Here is a 13,414-nt window from a genome sequence, read left to right on the forward strand (position 1 = left end):
GTTCAGTGACTTGTCCCAGATCACAGACTTTCAAAGTAGTTGGTTGAGAATTTGAACCCCAATTGTCTAGCCTCAAAGCTCATGGTTTTTATCAGGACATCATACTGCCTCCTGAGGAGTGGAACTCAGACCTCCACCTACTGACACCATCAAAGGTCAGTAGATGAGGCTTTCTGGAGAAAGTCTGGGTGAATGGGTGGGTAGTAACTTATCAAGGTTGGCTCAGCAGGGATCCTGCAGCCCCTTAGATGCCCCAGGACACCAGCCTGCCTGAGGACCCTGTCACCAGGCACCAAGACGTCCTTCCCCTGTTAGGAGTCGGGGGTAGGGATGAGACCAGGGAAGAACCAGGGAGAGGTGAAAGGGGGAGAAACCTGTGCTGATGCTCCCCATGCCTGCCATAGGTCTGGGCCTCCTGTCCCTACACCCTCACTTACTGCCACTCAACTTAAGCGGGTCTCCAGAGGTCAGTGTTTCTTTTGACTAATTACCACCACTGAGTTCTGGGCCTCCCTTAAATGGCTCTTGGGAGCTGTAAGGTCCATTAGCTGTAAAAGCCTTTGGCAATCTCAGACTCAAAAGAGACAAATGTGGGAACAGGAGCTGGGGGAGCTGTCCGCAATAAAACTCACCTGTGTGTGCCTGATAAAAAAGAACAAACAGCAGCCAGGTGGCCACTGGCAGGACTGGAGTCATGCCGGGTATCTAATAGGCCTTAAGAGTGGGGCCTCAGTTAAGCCCAGGAAAGGAAAAGGGGCTGCTCTGGGCCTAGAAACAGGAAGCAGCCCTACTAACAACGTAAGAAACCACTTAGACCTGTCTGGCCTTTATCCCTTTTCCCCTTCCGGCACCATCCAAGGTTATAGCTACAGGTCTCAATGATCTGGTCTCCTCAGTCTGACCTTGGATACAAATGGAGTTGCATTCCCCAACCCCGTTGAGAATGCTGGTCAAACCCAAACTGGACCCAAACCTAGTCCCCAACACACGGGGAGAAGGGCCAATCAGAACACACTAGAGAGGCCAAGGACTTAATAGTCTCCAAGGGCTTTGCCATCAAGGCCTAGACACCAGACCTGCTTCCCAACCCAGACTGCTCCTCAGGAAACCCGCTGGGTACGATCTTCCCGAGCACATACTGTGTGCCAAGCAGAAGTGAGCCAGGGCAGGGTGTTCCATGTAGTGGGGCAGGTGACTCATCCACAAATAACCATTTTATAATGTGATTTCCAATGAGGACGCCCTATGCGGAGGCCGCTGGAAGCCACCCTGACTTAATGTCCACACTCCAGCTGGGGGAGGTAGCCCTTGGAGCTCATGCCCAAATACATCTGCCGGCACCATAGCATTTATCACACTGTTTCTCCAAGTGGGAGAATTAGCTGCACTAAATTCACTAAGGGTTTCTTCAATGCACATTCCTGCCCCCTACCCCAGACCTATTCAGTAAGATTGACTCCAGGGAGGCCGGAATCTGCTTTTTAATAAAACACACAGATGACTTTATGCACCAACAATTTGGAGCAGCACCACTGTGATGTGATTCTCTCTCCCTTGTCTTTCCATCTCCCTGTTCCCCTGGACGCTCTGTAAGCCTGGGTACCACAGTTTGTTCACTCATGGCTGCTCCGGGCCTCACACATAGTAGGCTTTGGGTTAAGTGGGGAATAAATGCAAGTGAGTAAAACTTGACTGAAGAAGACACACTTCAGATGAGTAAAGAAGAGTTATGGCATTGCAGATGGAGGAGATACTGTGAGCAAAGACCACTACCAGAATGAGCAGCTCCCGAGAAACAGTCAACTTGGGAACATGGATTCCACAGATTGCTGACCCCAGGAAAGTAACCCTGACCTAGCCTGATTCCTCTTCTGCCCTTCGGTTCCCAGAGAAGAGTATCTATGTCGTCCTATCTATGTAACTGTCCACTGTTCTGCTTTCCTTCTAATTTATTTTATATGTTTCAGATCTCTTTTGGTATCTTGTTAATTAGGAAATATGTCATCCCTTCAAAAGAGAATACATCTGTGTGTCATGTGTGTGTATTAAAAATTTATGAGGTATAAAAAATAATGAAATGAACACTTATATATGTATATATGCCTAATATCCAGAATTCTTTTTTTAAATTTTTTTTAAAGTTTTATTTATTTTTGAGAGAGACAGCATGAGTTGGGGAGAGGCAGAGAGAGGGAGACACAGAATCGGAAGTGGGCTCCAGGCTCTGAGCTGTCAGCACAGAGCCCGAGCGGGGCTTGAACTCACAGACCGCGAGATCATGACCTGAACTGAAGTCAGACGCTTAACTGACTGAGCCACCCAGGCGTCCCATCCAGAAATTCTAATATTAGGAATGAAATAGCACCAGAAAGCCCCCTGTATGCAGTTATTGATCTCATACCTCTGCTTTTCAGTGTTGGATGGGCCCCTATCCTGAATTTTGTGCTTAATTATTCCCTGATTTATTGCATGTGTACATTTAGTTTTACAAGGCTTTGAACTTGACACAAATGGTATCACACTGCATATAGCAATTTGGTTTTTCCACAGTCAGCATTATGTTTGGGAAACTCCTCCCTGTTGGTGCATGTGGCTAAGGTCCATTTATTTTCACTGCCGTGTGGCATTTCATTGTATAAATTTATTGTAATTCATTTATGTATTTTCCTGTTGATGGTAGTTTGAGTCATTTCCCAGTTTTTGCTGTAACATACAGTGCCTCTACAAATATTCTGCCACGTGTCTTCTGGTGCATCCATACCAGATTCTCCAGGGGTCTCACCTGAGGAGTGGAATTATTAACTCATAGGATTTGCATATCTTTAATTTCACTGGTGTTGCCAAGTTGTTTTGCAGAACAGCTATAGCAATTTATAGTCCTACCAGCAATGTATAAACTCGCTTTTAAGTCCATATTCTTGTCAACATTTGGTACTGTCAGATTCTAAGTTTCTGCCAGTTTGGTGGGTATATAGAATTTTTATTTTAATATGCATGTTTTCACTTTCTATAATGAAGCTAAGATTCTTTTCATGTTTTCATTTTACTTTGATTAGGTTTGGTTTGATTTTAGGTTTTGCCATTTGGATTTTCTCTCTTAATTGCCTGTTTATGTGTTTTGCTCATTTTTCCATTTGGTCGATTGTCACATAGGTCAACTTCCTGGGCTTTTGGCTCTGATGCTAATGACCTGCCACTTAGTCTGTTGTCAGCAAGATGCCACTAGCCCAAGTTGTTTTCCGTGTGCATCATTATCTCAGCAGCCCCAACCCAATCAGTTCATCACAGTGGGAGGCCCTTAAGGGGACGACTCCACTGGGCTTCAGGCTTCCCAGCACCTGAACCAATTCCTGTAGCATCTGAACATGCAAATGCTCTGGAATTACACCTCCCTGGGTCTGAATCCCGCTTCTGCACATTACTAGCTGCACAACTTTTGTACTTTCTCTGAGCCTTTCTCTATAAGTGGGAGTAAAAATACCACTCTCAGAGGATATTGGAAGTTAATGGAGATAATGCGTGTACCACACCTGCCACATGGGGGTACCATCATCCCACCCCATCCCCATCTGATGGTTGTAGCCATCTCTAGATCTGGGGCCCTGAGTCCTACTCACCTTTCTGTAAGCTCCTCTGAAACTGAGACACCACTGGGTACCTCAGCACTTTGGGTTGAGGCCCACGGGTTTCCCCATTCATCTAGACACCTCAGCTCATGCAGCCCAGAACTAGGATTTTTAAAGGGGAGTGACTCCTATTTCAATACCTGACCAGCACCAATAAGAGGAATAACTATAATCCCTTGAAAGAGAACAGAGGGAAAAGTAGTACAATTCTGCATCTCTTTAAAGCTCATCAGACATTAACGGCGCACCTACCTTATGATGGGCTGAACTAGGCACTGGTACAAAGATGAATCAGGAAGAAACAAGAGATGGAAAAACAAAGACAGACACATAGAGAAGTTAAAGGAGAGAGGGAGAGAGATTACATGCTTAAAAAGGATTTGGGGACTTGTCTGGTACAGAGACCAGCCTCCCAGTCTCTCTATGATTTGGCCTTTATAACACCTCTCCCTGCTGGGAACTCTCTCCTGCCTGGGACTCCATGATACTCCATTTGGGGGGGCTCATCTCCTCCCAGCTAAATACCACTTATTTAGTCTCTCCTCCTTTGCATCCACCTAAGGTAGCTTACCCCCAGTTTCCCTTTCAGCCCCCTTTGTGCCATCTCAGTCAATAGTACCCAAGGCAAGTAGCCTCAGTGACTGACTCACTACGATGACCCCTAAACCTGGCTTTCCAGCCCTGATCTTCTTTTCTGATATCCACACCTACATTTCCAACCTGCTACTGGATCCCTTGATGTTTAACTCCAAGGCTAATTTGACTAAATATTTCACAGGTCCCTCAAACCTGTTCACCTAAAGCTCGAGTGGTCATCTTCCATGTCTTCCCTCCCCACTTCCTTCTCAGACCCAGGTGAGAAGTCACCTCCCCTGTGAACACGCACTTGCCTCCCCCAGACAGAGTGTCTCTGTCCTCCAAGCTGCCACACCACTCTGGTCTGACCACAACTAGAGCACTTATTGCGTCAGGTTGTCCTCATAGGCTTATATGTCCACTCTACACTAGATTTGAGCTGCTTTAGGCAGCTCCTGTATTCAATCTTCTCTGGTCCCCAGCACCCAGCTGAGGCCCAACATATGGCAGTTAATACAGTAGGCTGAATTATGGGGAGACAGAGACCTGGGGATGGAAAGAGATCACCAAGGCCATGAAGCACGTTAATGCCTGGGCCAGGACTCCCATCCCGGTCTCCCCACTCTTTGCCCTGGGCCCCTCTGGGCAGCCTTTGGGAATGGCAGTGAGGAAAGAAGCTGGTGAGAGGATCAGGTTGATGGGGGCTGCTTAGCTTAGCTCCTACGATGGGCCCAGGAGTGTCCCAGCCTGAGGCCAGCTTCCTGAAACACTGGTCCCATTTCTGGAAAGTCTCCATTCTCAAACCACCCACTTCCCATCCCCAGACATAAACTTAATGATTCCAGGAGAACAATCTAATCAAAGCATTTTCATATCCCTAAAGAAATTGCGGGTGGAAGCACTTCTATGTAATTAGCTTTTACATGGAATGGGATGGGTCTGGGCCCAAGGCCAAGCTTTCCTCGTGGGAGATCGTACAAGTGGTGATGAGGATGGTCTGGCCTGGTCATCACCTGGGCAGCAGGGCTGATGGACCTGCGATCTGGACACAGAGGGAACTGATGAATGCTGAGATTCTCCCTGAGGTGAGGGTGAAGGAGCATGAGACCAATGCAGTTGAAGAGCCCAAAATACACAGTAAACATCACATCAGGTTTATGAGCAATGTTTTCCTATTGATTATTGGAAAAGTATCACTGGTGACTTTTACGCAAATATCTAAGGGACACTGGCTAGTACGTAATATATACTGGTGCTGGCTGCTATTTTCCAGTTCCTTTCTGCATGTTTAGGTTTTAGGGAAAGGCAGAAGAGTTGGTCACTGGGTTGTAACAGTTAAACAGAATCACACAAATGCAGTGGTAACTCAGCCACAGCGGAGGGAGCATGACCTAAAGACCCCAAAATTTCCTCTTTTGCCTTTCTATCCACTCAGACACCTACAGTCTGCAGGGAAAAAAAAAAAAAGACAAGTGGGAACCAAAGAGCAGCTGTAATCCTGTTCATGGGACCAGGCAGGACAGATCTGTTTGCCCAGGATATAGCCAGAGGGAAAATTCAATCATAGAGAAGGAAGCAAGGGTCATACCTAAGGAAGCAAAGAGAAGTGTGGGGCAAGGGACAGGGCAAAGCATTAGGTGGAATAAATGAATCCATCGGTCAGAAGCAAAATCTGAATACGGGATGTAAACCAGATCAGGGCAAGGTCCAGCACAGAATCTGTGAACAAGGTAAGAGGTTAAAGGCTCGCTTTATAACATGAGGTATTTGTTTTAAGGAGTGCTGGTAGAGCTGACAGCTCAGTAGAAAGCTACAGAAAGTAAAACATGCCTCCAGAAGGATAATATCATTCTCCTCCCAAACTAACATATCCCAGACACCACTCAACCTCCTTTGCTATTTCAAACAAGAGTCTTTGATTAAAAACTAAGTGTCAAAGTGGATAAAACAAATATGAATATGTAATAGAGAATGGGACAATGGATGAAAGGGATTATATAACCAGTCTGGCAAGCAAGTCAGTGAGGTAGAGAGAGGTGAGTTATTGAGGTGGAGAAAAATCAGGGACTATACAGAGAAAGACAGATACCATATGTTTTCACTCTTATGTGGATCCTGAGAAACTTAACAGAAACCCATGGGGGAGGGGAAGGAAAAAAAAAAGAGGTTAGAGTGGGAGAGAGCCAAAGCATAAGAGACTCTTAAAAACTGAGAACAAACTGAGGGTTGATGGGGGGTGGGAGGGAAGGGAGGGTGGGTGATGGGTATTGAGGAGGACACCTTTTGGGATGAGCACTGGGTGTTGTATGGAAACCAATTTGACAATAAATTTCATATATTGAAGAAAAAAAAATTTAAAAATCAGGGACTAAATCACTTTATTTCATTGACCAAAAAAAAAAAAAAAATCACCTGTCAAGCAGATGATTTTCTTTAAAGCAGATTGTCAAACAAATGCTCTGAAGGCATTTGGGGGTAGAAGCAGTGGAGTTTGTGAGAAACTACCAAAAGGTCAGTGAGAACAAGTTCACTTCCCTTTGGGTTATGGTGAGCAGGCCTGTGCTGATGTGAAAAAAAAAAAAAAAAAGTCACGTTTTCAGTAAAGCACGACCGGGCACAGCTGGGTTGGGAACAGTACCAAAAGTGCTTCTAGATTAGTGGTTCTTAGCCTGGTTCTCAGAGGATTAGAATCATCTAGGAAAGTTTTAAAATACTCATGCCTGTGCTTTACCACCAGAAAATCTGATTTAATTAATCTGGGGTAGAGTCTTGGCATCAATATTTTTAAAGACTCCTCAGTGCCGATGGGAATCCCTAGTTGAGCATCACTGTTCCAGAAGTAACTGTGATACAGTAGAAGCTGCACAATCTTAGGAGAAAGTCTGGCTTCACAATTCAGCTGTACTACTTGCTGACTTGGTGAAATGAGGAGGTTACTCACTTTCTCTAAGCCTGTTATCTAATCCTTAAAAGTATAATGATATATCACAGTTAACAATGAAATCATGAAATATTGAAAGAATTCCCCCAAATGAGTAACAAGACAGATATCTATTATCAACACTCCTATTTCACATTTTACAATGGCTGTAGCCAATACAATAAGACAAGAAAAATAAAAAGTAAAATCAGAAAAGAGAAATCAGAAGTGTCATAATTTATGGATCACATAAATTGTACACAATCCAAATCTGCATAAAATCCAAAAGAATCTACACACCAGTATATTCAAAATTGCATCTTCTATGTATCAGCAACAATTAGAAAATAATAATTTTTAAATAACACTTAATCAACATAAAAACATACCCAGAAATAACTCTAAAAAATGTGCAAGACATTGACACTGAAAACTCAAATTATTGCTTAAAGAAATTAAAAGCAATCTGCATAAATAGAGGTATACTACATTTATTGACTGGAACACCCTATACTGTTTAAGATGTCAATTATCCCAAAATTTATTTATAAATTAAAAATTTTTTTTTCAACGTTTATTTATTTTTGGGACAGAGAGAGACAGAGCATGAACGGGCGAGGGGCAGAGAGAGAGGGAGACACAGAATCGGAAACAGGCTCCAGGCTCTGAGCCATCAGCCCAGAGCCCGACGCGGGGCTCGATGCGGGGCTCGAACCCACGGACCGCGAGATCGTGACCTGGCTGAAGTCGGACGCTTAACCGACTGTGCCACCCAGGCGCCCCTGTAAATTTAAAGAAATCTCAATCAAAACCTTAGCAGGTGTGTCTATGGAAATTAACAAGTACATTCTAAAATGTACATACAATGGCAAAGAGCTTAGAATTACCAAGATAATCTTAAAGAAAAACAAATTTGGAGGATACTACCAAATATCAAATTTTATTGTAGACAACAGTGACTTGGTACCATATTGGCACCAGAATGGACAAAAAGACTAATGGAACAGAAAAAAACTCCAGAAACAGACTCATGCGTATGTCATCACTTTACTTACAACAATGGCATCACTTTAATTAAATGGTGAAAAGATGGTCTTTTTGATAAATGCTGTTGGCTTAATTGGATATCATATGGAAAACACTGAACTTTGAATGTCATTAAAAAAATTAATGTGAAATAGATCATAGACATAAATATGGAAAGTAAAACAATAAAGATCCTGGTAGAAAATATAGCATATCTTCATGATTTGGGGGAAAACAAACGTATGTTAAACGAACACAAGAAGCATCAACTACAAAAGAACAGATCAATAAACTAGACTTTACCTAAGCTAAGCATTTCTATTCATCAGAAGACACCATTAAGAAAATGAAAAAGCAAACCACAGGCTGAGAATAGATATTCGTAATACATATACTTGACAAAGGATTCATATGCACAATATATTTTTCCAAGTTTAGAATTTAATAACAAAAAGACAAAGAAGTCATTTTTTTAATGGGCAAAAGTCTCAGATATTTCACAGAAAGAGATAACCAAATGGTCACTTAGGATATGGAAAAATGCTCAAAATCATTGCTTATTGGGAGACTGAAATTAAAACCATCATGAGAGATCACTCTATGCCTGAGCAGATCACAATCAGGGCACTTCATGTCCAGCTATCACAGGGTTGCAAAGGACTTCATACTTCTGAAGCAACCCAAAGAGAATGAAACACTCCTTGGGAAACTGTGTCGTTCCTTATCTGTGCCAGTGTTTCCCCATCTCCTCTCCCTCCCTCATGCTTCTCTAAGTCTCTTCCTCTTTCTCATCCCCCTTCCCTCTCCCTGTGTCTCTTTGTCTCTGAGTGGGACTAGAGGCCCTATTGCTTGCTGGCAGGGACCGAGGACACTGGTCCTGGCTCTGTGCTTTGGGAGACCTGTTGTCGGTGCTTGGGCTGTTCCCAGGAAGTGGGTCCTCCCTGGTCAAGTCTGCCCCAAACCTATACCTCTCTTGTCCCCTCAGCCTCCTCACTGTGTCCCCTCCCCTCCCCAGCAACTTCCTTTCCCCTGCTCACCTCCGGACTAGCACCTGTTCTGCTTTGGAAGCCAGAGGGCAAGCAGTGCTGGTGATGCTGTCTCCATCTCTGCACCTGGTCCAGTGCCCTGAGGAACCCTGGCTTCTCTGTAGTACAACTTCCCTTCTCCCCAGCGTTAGCATCGTGTTGACCTCGGACTTCTTATTTAATGGCTGCTCTCCCCAGATCGCTTGTGGTGCAGCCTAGGCGATGCACTTTGACCAACATTTTACCTTGCCCGGTTTGCTGTTCCTCACCCCACCACAGACATGCACATGACCACAGGCTTCCACAGGGGACAGAGGCACCCAGCTCCCCTCTGACATCTCCTAGAGAAACACCGCCCCCTCAACACACACCCAACCCCAGGGAAGAGGCACCAGAATTCCTAGCCCAGCCGGCTCAGCACTTCTGACTTCTGTTCACCACAGTTGTCTTCCAGAATTACTTCACGCGTCCCACAGTACCAACAGAACACACACTTCCCGCCACTAAATGAGAAGACTGAGGTTCCTAGAGATTAGAAAACTTCCTTCTGGGTCCCCAGCAAACCAGTGGCCAAGGAAGGGCTGGCCCCAGGTTATCCCCACTAACCCCCAACCTCGGGACAAGGTCTGCTTGGGGACGTAAGAACTTGGGCTCAGAGCCATAGGAGAGGGAGGGGATGGGAAGCTGGGACAAATTATTAGGGACAGATGGTAAAAAGAGCATCTCGGGGCATTCTGTCCTTACTGAAGAGACGCTTACAATGTCTGCACTCCCTGCTCCCACCCCACACCTGGGTGCGAAACTGCTCACAGAGGTCGTGCCAGGCTGTAGCTGAGTGAAGTCACATGACCTGCATTCTGGCCTCAGCCCTGCTGCCAACAGTGGGAATGTGGGGTTGCACATCACTGGGTGGTAACAGTAACTGGGCCTCCACACTGTCTTCTGTAATGAGGGGGAATGCACCAGAACTCTTCCAACAGTACTGATCCAGTCATGCAGCAAGCACTGTTCACCTAGGTATGCAAGCCGCTTCCCTGAGGGGGATGGGTGACACGGTGTCTGTTGGTAGGAAGCTTAGACAGAGCTCCGAGGCCAGGCAACATGGAACATGCTCCAGGAGCAGCACCAGGTACAGCGTGAGCACCAAGAGGGAGGAGAGGTCAGGAAGGCCATCCAGAGAAGGGCACTTGAGCAATTTCAGCAAGTGCAGGTGAGATGCCCTCCGAAGCCGCCCGAGCCCAGGCAGGTGCTCCGGGGCAAGGAAGGCCTGAAGACATTTGGAAGAGGACTCTGGCGGGAAAGGGGAAAAACTCCCATTCGTGGCACATGGACTCATTTCATCCTCACAGCTCGCAAGGCATGGATTAACACTCTACTTTACATAAGGTGAGACCAGGGCTCAGAGGGGATGCAAGGTGAACACACACTAAATGCTGAAACCGGGCGTGGAAGCCAGGCCTGCTTACCAAGGGGACAATGTGCTGGAGGCAGCTTGCTCACAGGGCACCTCCGTGCCAGGCCGAGGGGCTTGGGGTCCAGTGAGAACTGGGGGGCTTGGGAAGGGTTCTGGAAGTCAGAGACATGATAGATTACAAGATGTATCCACATCCTCCTGCTAGAGGAAGCTAGGTTGGTAGGAAGAAGCTCCTGTTGCCTTGAATTTGCAAATCTCCCTCCCCACTCCCATTCCCTACTCTCCTCCCCCCCCACCCCCCGCCACACACACACACACACACACACACACACACACACACACACACAAGATACATTGTGCCTGATCAGTGGTTCCCAGCCCTGAGCCCACCAGCCTTGTCAGCTCCGGAAGAGAGCCTGAGGCAGTGACAGGGTGCCACTGCTGCTCTTATCCACCAGGGGCCGCTGCTGCATAGCGCATGGGGACCTACAGAGTCGGTGTCAAAGCAGTTGGCTCTGAGCAGCACTTAGCTCAGGCTGCCAGGTGTGTCCATGCCTTCTCCAAACTCAGGTTGTGCTTGCGCATGGGGTGAAGTTCCCCAAGCCAGCAGGGCCTTCCTTCAGCCTGAACAATACTGGCCTGTAATCCCAGCGTGAACTCCTGTGGTGAGGTGGGGGGCTTGCAGGGAGGTGGGACAGTGTGCCTAGTTTTGTTCTGGTCTCTTCACATCCTGGCCTCCTACAAGTCCCCTCACCCCTGCTCCCGAGGCAGAGGGACGAGCTTGGGGGACTCAAAACTCAGGGAAGCAGATGAACCACACTCTTTCTAGACAGCCCCCTTGCAGGGATGGGGAAGGTGACCGTGGCAGTCCCGACTCCTGTCTGTCTGTCACAGCACAGACAGCAGACCTGGAACCCTGGGGTTCTCTGCACTGTCCCAACCCGTTCCCAACTCAAAGACCCCGGGGCATGAGGGGTAGGGGGAGCTGATAAGCCTGGGTGGGTTGAGCCCCAGGTGGAGAGGCATCTGGGATCTCCATTCAGAAGTGTTCTCTTCCACCCCCCTCTCCAGCAGCTACTCATAGGTAAAGAAGGGGCTGCAAGTTAAACTAAGCAAAGATTTCTTGCCCCACTCTCCCTACCCAACCTCACTGACACATTTATTAGAACTGACTCCATCCAGATAGGGTAGCTGCCTTGCCCTGGCGTCCACGCACTTCACCCTTTTCAGCTAATGAGAGTGTGGAGGGAAGGCTGTAGCAAACGGAACCCATAGCTGGGACCAAAAGAATGGGGTTCTCAGTCCAGGCTCTGCTCTCCACTGTCTCTATGCCTTTCAGCCTCAATGTACCCCTCTGTACATTGGGCATAACCATCTCTCCCTGCCTTCCTTACATAGTGATTTTGAGATTCAAATGGGCAAAAGAAAAGAAAAACTGCTAACTTTTTTGGGCTAATATTACCTATTTATGACCACCTGCAACCCTGCGAGGAAAAAGCAGTGGAGAGAAAGTCCTTTGAAACAGCAGCAGGAGTGGCAAAACCTCTTCATCAGTCCCTTTGCACCCGCTCCCTCCTGCCAAGGGTCTCTGGGATTTCAGTAGCTGGATCCAGCACCCCCTGATTCCAGCCCAGACCTTCAGATGTCACGGCACCTCAATCCCGAGAAGCTGGCCCAGGAAACAGTGGAGGGGGAGGGAGCTCCATGGGGACAGACAGGAATTTTTCCCATTCCTCTGATGATTTTCTCCTTGGACTGGATATTGGGCCCTCATCCCTTCCCCCCTGCTCATCTTTAATTTCTCTCCATCTTTAATCTCTCCATCGATTTTCATTAAACTCTCCCTTTGGCTCCAGCACAGGGTGAACTTCTTATTTGAAAAAATACAACGAGGAAAGGGATGGGAATAAAAAGAAACTCTTTTGAAAGCAAGATTGTGTCTGGTCTTAAGGCTGGAGGAAGCAATTACTAGAACTTTCTTAGAGGTTATCTGAGGCCATCTTAGCATTGGGCTTTGAGTGCCCCCCCTCCCACCCCTTATGGCCTTGGACCCATAGGTCCCTGCCCTTCAGATTCCCAGTCACTCTCTAGTCCCCAGCCCCCTCCAACCCCATCCTGTCCCCTGGCCCTGTCCAACCCCAGCGCCTGCACCAACAATGCCCTGGCCATCCCTCTAACCACTCAGAACATCTGCCAGGACTGTTGTCAAATCCTCGGAACTCAGCTCTTTGGGAGCAGGGTTTCTACAGATCAATCTGAAGTGGTGGAGACAAATGGGCAGGGAAGCAAACACAGGCTGAGAGCTCCCTTGTGCAGGCGCCCCACTGAGCACCGCGCCCACGTTGTTGTATTGCACCATTGTATCCACATTGTTGTGCTGCATCATGGCAGCTCCATGAAGGAAGAGGTGTCCCCATGTTATAAAGAGGAAAGCAAGGTCGCTCCCCAGCCCCCTATCTGGCTCCCCAAGCCCTACGGTCCTCCCCCTTGGTAAGCCAGTCCACCTTCCCTGTTCAGTCCTGCAGGAAGGCTGCCTTGACCAGTCCAGGCAGGCTCGGTCATTTGGCCACCCAGCCTGAGGAGGGTCCCTCTGCTCTTATTGGGGTGTGTATGGCTCTAGGGCCTTCACTCCCTCCTGGGCCCTTGTTTTCTTCCTCCAGTTTTCTCCAAGGTGGGGTTCAGAGAACACTGTCTCTCCTTCTGGGCCCCAGAGGTCACTGAACATAGAGCTCCTGAAAGACACCCAGCCCCACCACCGACTGGCCAGCCGTGGAGTCTCTCTGCCTTTACTGAGGCCACTTTCCCTTGGCCTCCCTGGGAGCTCCTC

General features: G+C 47.3%; 1 protein-coding gene across 1 annotated transcript in view; it reads right to left on the minus strand.

Moving 5' to 3' along the window:
* Window positions 1-13,414, minus strand: part of INSC (INSC spindle orientation adaptor protein) — a 127,057-nt gene that overhangs the window by 26,186 nt on the left and 87,457 nt on the right. The gene's annotated exons all lie outside the window — the stretch shown is intronic.

This window comes from Puma concolor, chromosome D1 (assembly GCF_028749965.1).
Source record: "Puma concolor isolate L17-30 chromosome D1, mPumCon1.1.hap2, whole genome shotgun sequence".
Lineage (NCBI taxonomy): Eukaryota > Metazoa > Chordata > Mammalia > Carnivora > Felidae > Puma > Puma concolor.